The sequence below is a fragment of the Salmo salar genome, unplaced genomic scaffold (genome assembly GCF_965601325.2).
Source record: "Salmo salar unplaced genomic scaffold, fSalSal1 ptg000221l, whole genome shotgun sequence".
In the NCBI taxonomy this organism is placed as follows: Eukaryota; Metazoa; Chordata; class Actinopteri; order Salmoniformes; family Salmonidae; genus Salmo; species Salmo salar.
Genome location: NW_027675333.1, coordinates 1,112,369 through 1,117,867, shown reverse-complemented (window position 1 = coordinate 1,117,867; position 5,499 = coordinate 1,112,369). Strand labels below are relative to the sequence as shown.

General features: G+C 43.1%; 1 long non-coding RNA gene across 1 annotated transcript; it reads left to right on the top strand.

Annotated features, from left to right (window-relative positions):
- The first annotated feature begins 352 nt into the window (after window positions 1-352).
- LOC145867162 (uncharacterized) lies at window positions 353-3,658 on the top strand. The gene is made up of 2 exons (XR_014383252.1): window positions 353-993; window positions 1,519-3,658. It is a non-coding gene; the product is annotated as an uncharacterized LOC145867162 (long non-coding RNA).
- The last annotated feature ends 1,841 nt before the right edge of the window (window positions 3,659-5,499 follow it).

Below are 5,499 nucleotides of genomic sequence, written 5' to 3'. Positions count from 1 at the left end.
TGCCGTCATTGTAAATAAGAATTTGTTCTTAACTGACTTGCCTAGTTAAATAAAGGTTAAATAAATAAATAAACAGTGGACACACACACAATATCCTCAAATAAAATGGGACATTATATACCGTCATCTCGTATAAAACATTTGATCTCAAATCCAAATTGCTGGAGTATAGAGCCACATTTAAAATATTTGCTTCACTGTCAAAATAGATATGGTGTGGACTGTATACTCAATACAATCTAAATCTGATACCTCACTGTCTGTCTTTTGACTGATACTGCTTTTAAACTGGTCTGGTCAGTCTACTCAAATATTTGTACTATACATTTTTCTCTCTACAAGCAATATTATGATCATTTATAATAATGATAGATTCATTTATGAATAGATATGGCAGGTTTCAGGACACTGATATATCTAAAAATGTAGAAAAAATATACTGCCACTATCTTCACCACCAAAGAATAAGAAGTGTGATTTTAATATGATTTTACTCTTTGCAGGCTGTCACGCTGTCTAGTCACAGAGGAAGGCTGTGCTTCTCTGGTCTCAGCTCTGAGGTCAAACCCCTCACACCTGAGAGAGCTGGACCTGAACTACAATCACCCAGGAGACTCAGGAGTCAGACTGCTCTCTGCTGGACTGGAGGATCCACACTGCAGACTGGAGAAACTCATGTATGTAGAGGGTTTATGTCAATGTTCATATCAGACATGTTTGACTTTTCAGGCTAGTTAAGACAAACATTCTGACCACCACTTGGACAAAGTTATATGGTGACTGTGTGTGTGTGTGTGTGTGTGTGTGTGTGTGTGTGTGTGTGTGTGTGTGTGTGTGTGTGTGTGTGTGTGTGTGTGTGTGTGTGTGTGTGTGTGTGTGTGTGTGTGTGTGTGTGAGTTCAGGTGTATCCCTCAATGACTGTCTGTTTTTCTGCTTACTGCTACAGTGTGGAACATGGTGGAGAGTACACAATGAAACCTGGGCTTAGAAAATGTGAGTGTTGACTGCTGTGAAGAAAATGACTTAATAAGTCTTAATTCAAGGCAATGTCAAAGACCACCATCATTACTGACTTGGTCATATTAAATATCAACTGTAGTTCTACAGAAGCAAAAATCAGGGACACCAAAGTTTACAAGGAGTTGCTTTGACAATGTTTGAGTCTGTGTATGTGTGTGTGTGTGTGTGTGTGTGTGTGTGTGTGTGGTGTGTGTGTGTGTGTGTGTGTGTGTGTGTATATGTGTGTGTGTGTGTGTGGCGAGTTCGTGTTACATTAGAAGTGTGTGTTTGTGTTCATGATGCATACAGGTGTGTGTGTGTGTGTGTAATTAATGTGAATAAGTGTGTTTTATATTACCATACAGTATAACATATGATCATTCAACAAGTCTCAAGTCACCTTAACTTCTCCTTTTGATACCTAGAAACATCTACATTAAATGAATTAGTGAAAAGTGAGTTAACATTCTAATGTGAATGATGATGATTTCTAATATTGTGTCTGGTTTCATCCATCAGATGTCTGTGATCTCACACTGGACCTAAACACAGTAGACAGACTCCTCTCTCTGTCTGAGGAGAACAGAAAGGTGACAGGTAGGAGAGAGAAGCAGCCGTATCCTGATCACCCAGAGAGATTTGAGGACCTTAAACAGGTGCTGTGTAGAGAGGGTCTGACTGGGCGCTGTTACTGGGAGGTAGAGAGGAGTGGGGGGGCTGGTATAGGAGTGACATATAAAGGAATCAGCAGGAGAGGAAGTGTTAATGACTGTGGTCTTGGATGGAATGACAAGTCCTGGAGTCTGTTCTGCTATGACAGCAGTTACATTGCCTGGCATAATAATAATCCCACTACCATAGACATCCCCTTCTCCAGATCCCACAGAGTAGGAGTGTATCTGGACTGGTCAGCCGGCACTCTGTCCTTCTATAGAGCCTCCTCTGACACACTGACCCACCTGATCACATTCACCTCCACATTCACTGAGCCCCTCTATCCAGGGTTTAGGGTTGATGATGTTGACTCTTCAGTGTCCCTGAAATAATAACTGGACACACACACACACACACACACACACACACACACACACACACACACACACACACACACACACACACACACACACACACACACACACACACACACACACACACACACACTGGACACACACACACTGAACACACACACACACTGAACACACTGAACACACACACACACACACACTCTGGACAGACACACACACACTGAACACAGACACTGGACACACACTGAACACACACACACACACACACACACACTGAACACACACACACTGAACACACACACACACACTGAACACACTGAACACACACACACACACACACTCTGAACAGACACACACACACTGGACACACGCAAACTGGACACACTCAGAACACACACACACTGAAACACACACACACACACACACTCACTGGACACACACACACACACACACACTGAACAAACACACACACTGGACACACACACACTGGACACAGACACACACACTAGGCACACACACACATGCTGGCCACCCACTCAAACTGGACAAACACACATACACACAAACACTGGGCAAACACACTGGACACACACACACACACACTCAAACGGACATACAAACACACTGAAAACACACTGGACAAACACATACACTGGAAACACACACACGCTTGACACACACATGCTTGACAAACACACTGGATACACACACACATACACACACAAACACTAACACACACACAAACACACATAAACACTGACACACATAAACACTGACACACACACTGAACACACACACACACACTGACACACAATGGACAAACACACACTGGACACTCACACACTCTGGACATACAAACACACACACACACACACACACACAAACACACTGGACAAACACACACGGGACACTCACACATGACAGGCTTGTAATATTTTCTGATCTTTTACCACTTTGCATTTTTTATGATATATTTTACTGTTTGTGTTTGTACCACAGGAGGTTGGTGGGACCTTATTTAGGGAGGACAGGCTTGTAATGGCTGGAGTGGAATAAGTGGAATGGTATCAAACGCGTGGTTTCCATGTGTTCCATTTCATTCACTCTGTTCCAGACATTATTATGAGCCGTCCTCCCCTCAGCAGCCTCCTCTGCTATGTACTGTCCTGTATGTGAGAGAGCTCCAACAAGGAATTACAATGTATGTATTACTTTTAATACCTGCAAATGACAAACTACTGGAACTCCTTATGAATGTCTGCAGCCGACAAGAGGTGAAAATATTACCGGAATATTCTGCAAAATGTTGATGAAGACGTCACTCAATCCACCCAAAACAACATGCAGTCTTGCCACAAGACTCCCATGAAGTTATAGTGTGACGTTATGAGTCGACGTTAAAGTAACATTCTCACAACATACTGCACTTGTTTTATCCTGTTTTAGATGTATCCTCTGTTTAAACATTTAAACTCTTACAATAACACCGTTAAAATACCAATGTGATCATTTCTTGTCTTTTATGTTGGAAAAACAAATTGTACAATTATATGTGGACATACGCTCCATAGTTGTACAAGTATACATGGTTATATTGTACTTTTCATAATAAAACATACTTGAAACAAGAAAAAGCATGTTAATTGTGAAAACAATTTCGTTATTGATTTTTGCATTGCTTCTCCTTGTCTCATGTTGACGTTTGTCATGAATCTTGACCTGGAGGTAGAACTGTGCGATTTCCTCTAGATATGTCAGCTGCAAAGTCAGAATTGGCTGTGGAAAATAATGTTGTTTTATGGTCTTAATTTAAGGGAAGGATTAGCAGTGTGGTTAGGGTTGAGGTTAGGATTAAAATCGGATTGTATTACTTTGTGCCTGTGCCAGCTAGGGAATACTTTGCTGAACTGCCTCCAGGGCAAGATTCATGACAATAAATGCCAACCTGCCTCCAGAACAAGATTCATGACAATAAATGCCAACCTGCCTCCAGGGCAAGATTCATGACAATAAATGCCAACCTGCCTCCCAGTCATCCCCTCCTAATCTTTACAAGGCTGCAGAACATGCAAGCTAGTGATGTGGGGGTTCTCTCATAACCCTCAGTCCCCAGGTGGGTAGATGGCAGGTTGAATAAAGAGAAGCTAGTGATGTGGGGGTTCTCTCATAACCCTTGGTCCCCAGGTGGGTAGATGGCAGGTTGTATATAGAGAAGCTAGTGATGTGGGGGTTCTCTCATAACCCTCAGTCCCCAGGTGGGTAGATGGCAGGTTGAATAAAGAGAAGCTAGTGATGTGGGGGTTCTCTCATAACCCTCAGTCCCCAGGTGGGTAGATGGCAGGTTGAATAAAGAGAAGCTAGTGATGTGGGGGTTCTCTCATAACCCTCAGTCCCCAGGTGCGTAGATGGCAGGTTGAATAAAGAGAAGCTAGTGATGTGGGGGTTCTCTCATAACCCTCAGTCCCCAGGTGGGTAGATGGCAGGTTGAATAAAGAGAAGCTAGTGATGTGGGGGTTCTCTCATAACCCTCAGTCCCCAGGTGGGTAGATGGCAGGTTGAATAAAGAGAAGCTAGTGATGTGGGGGTTCTCTCATAACCCTCAGTCCCCAGGTGCGTAGATGGCAGGTTGAATAAAGAGAAGCTAGTGATGTGGGGGTTCTCTCATAACCCTCAGTCCCCAGGTGGGTAGATGGCAGGTTGAATAAAGAGAAGCTAGTGATGTGGGGGTTCTCTCATAACCCTCAGTCCCCAGGTGGGTAGATGGCAGGTTTAATAAAAAGAAAACAATAGGCAACATAAAACAATCCATAAATGTATAATTATTATGTAATTTACACAAAACATTCTCTTCTAACCTGATCACAAACAAAGACAAGATTCAAACAAATAAACATGATGGTCCAACATAATGGGGGGGGGGGGGGTATAGGGAAGGTAGGGGAGAGGAGGGGGTATAGGGAAGGTACGGGAGAGGAGGGGGGACTTACTCCATGTCAGGCAGCCTCCAAGTCTACCCTCACCAACTGACCGTGTAATCTGATTCATTATGATATAGGATCAGGACCCTCCTCTCCATGTAATCTGATTCAATATGATCTAGGATCAGGTCCCACCTCTCCATGTAATCTGATTCATTATGATCTAGGATCAGGTCCCCCCTCTCCATGTAATCTGATTCATTATGATATAGGATCAGGTCCCCCCTCTCCATGTAATCTGATTCATTATGATCTAGGATCAGGTCCTTCCTCTCCATGTAATCTGATTCATTATGATCTAGGATCAGGTCCCCCCCTCTCCATGTAATCTGATTCATTATAATCTAGGATCAGGTCCCCCCTCTCCATGTAATCTGATTCATTATGATCTAGCATCAGGTCCCTCCTCTCCATGTAAACTGATTCATTATGATATAGGATCAGGTCCCCCCACTCCATGTAATCTGATTCATTATGATCTAGGATCAGGTCCCCCC